The following is a 2,500-nucleotide window of genomic DNA, read 5'->3' as shown; positions in this document are numbered from 1 at the left end:
AGGGCATACCACACTGCAATCCAGCTCTTATAGGGAGACGACACGTAGCTGAGTGCACAACATTTGGACCGCATGGTTCGCCGTTGTTGGCGCAGTCGTTGTACGGTCACATGTACCACGATGTATCATTCAGTACATGAGGACCAATGTGCAGTACAGTGTGTGATTTGGACGTACAACATCAGCGGACAGTTGACACAGGCCGTACCACAGCGTAGGCTAAGTGCTTCGCCATGCGAATGCCAATGAACAACTGCAAATGCCAATGAACAACTGCAAAGGGCATTGAGCATGTACGTCCTGCTGCCATCCACATTACAGTGTATAGCTGCAAGGTGTTTAACATGAAGCGATACACTGGGGACCGGGCAGTGCGAGTAGCAAACTATATTGCGGGGGTTGCAGTTAGGCAACACTACACTAATTTAACGCGTCGTATGACAATTACAGAGCAGGTTAAGGCCCAACGTGTGTTGGGTTAAGGCCCAACGTGTGTTGGGTTAAGGCCCAACGTGTGTTGGGTTAAGGCCCAACGTGTGTTGGGTTAAGGCCCAACGTGTGTTGGGTTAAGGCCCAACGTGTGTTGGGTTACGTTAAGGGGCAATGTGGGTTACGTTAAGGGGCAATGTGGGTTACGTTAAGGGGCAATGTGGGTTACGTTACGGCGCAATATAGGTTACGTTACGGCGCAATATAGGTTACGTTAAGGGGCAATGTGGGTTACGTTACGGCGCAATATAGGTTACGTTACGGCGCAATATAGGTTACGTTAAGGCGCAATATCGGTTACGTTAAGGCGCAATACAGGTTACGTTAAGGCGCAATACAGGTTACGTTAAGGCGCAATACAGGTTACGTTAAGGCGCAATACAGGTTACGTTAAGGCGCAATACAGGTTACGTTAAGGCGCAATGCAGGTTACGTTAAGGCGCAATGCAGGTTACGTTAAGGCGCAATACAGGTTACGTTAAGGCGCAATGCAGGTTACGTTAAGGCGCAATGCAGGTTACGTTAAGGCGCAATACAGGTTACGTTAAGGCGCAATACAGGTTACGTTAAGGCGCAATACAGGTTACGTTAAGGCGCAATACAGGTTACGTTAAGGCGCAATACAGGTTACGTTAAGGCGCAATACAGGTTACGTTAAGGCGCAATACAGGTTACGTTAAGGCGCAATACAGGTTACGTTAAGGCGCAATACAGGTTACGTTAAGGCGCAATACAGGTTACGTTAAGGCGCAATACAGGTTACGTTAAGGCGCAATACAGGTTACGTTAAGGCGCAATACAGGTTACGTTAAGGCGCAATACAGGTTACGTTAAGGCGCAATACAGGTTACGTTAAGGCGCAATACAGGTTACGTTAAGGCGCAATACAGGTTACGTTAAGGCGCAATACAGGTTACGTTAAGGCGCAATACAGGTTACGTTAAGGCGCAATACAGGTTACGTTAAGGCGCAATACAGGTTACGTTAAGGCGCAATACAGGTTACGTTAAGGCGCAATACAGGTTACGTTAAGGCGCAATACAGGTTAGGTTAAGGCGCAATACAGGTTAGGTTAAGGTACGACATAGGTTAGGTTAAGGTACGACATAGGTTAGGTTAAGGTACGACATAGGTTAGGTTAAGGTACGACATAGGTTAGGTTAAGGTACGACATAGGTTAGGTTAAGGTACGACATAGGTTAGGTTAAGGTACGACATAGGTTAGGTTAAGGTACGACATAGGTTAGGTTAAGGTACGACATAGGTTAGGTTAAGGTACGACATAGGTTAGGTTAAGGTACGACATAGGTTAGGTTAAGGTACGACATAGGTTAGGTTAAGGTACGACATAGGTTAGGTTAAGGTACGACATAGGTTAGGTTAAGGTACGACATAGGTTAGGTTAAGGTACGACATAGGTTAGGTTAAGGTACGACATAGGTTAGGTTAAGGTACGACATAGGTTAGGTTAAGGTACGACATAGGTTAGGTTAAGGTACGACATAGGTTAGGTTAAGGTACGACATAGGTTAGGTTAAGGTACGACATAGGTTAGGTTAAGGTACGACATAGGTTAGGTTAAGGTACGACATAGGTTAGGTTAAGGTACGACATAGGTTAGGTTAAGGTACGACATAGGTTAGGTTAAGGTACGACATAGGTTAGGTTAAGGTACGACATAGGTTAGGTTAAGGTACGACATAGGTTAGGTTAAGGTACGACATAGGTTAGGTTAAGGTACGACATAGGTTAGGTTAAGGTACGACATAGGTTAGGTTAAGGTACGACATAGGTTAGGTTAAGGTACGACATAGGTTAGGTTAAGGTACGACATAGGTTAGGTTAAGGTACGACATAGGTTAGGTTAAGGTACGACATAGGGTAGGTTAAGGTACGACATAGGTTAGGTTAAGGTACGACATAGGTTAGGTTACGGTACGACATAGGTTAGGTTACGGTACGACATAGGTTAGGTTACGGTACGACATAGGTTAGGTTACGGTACGACATA

The sequence above is a fragment of the Schistocerca americana genome, unplaced genomic scaffold, assembly GCF_021461395.2.
Source record: "Schistocerca americana isolate TAMUIC-IGC-003095 unplaced genomic scaffold, iqSchAmer2.1 HiC_scaffold_1323, whole genome shotgun sequence".
In the NCBI taxonomy this organism is placed as follows: domain Eukaryota; kingdom Metazoa; phylum Arthropoda; class Insecta; order Orthoptera; family Acrididae; genus Schistocerca; species Schistocerca americana.
The sequence above is the reverse complement of the archived record's forward strand: the minus strand, read 5'-3'. Positions refer to the sequence as shown.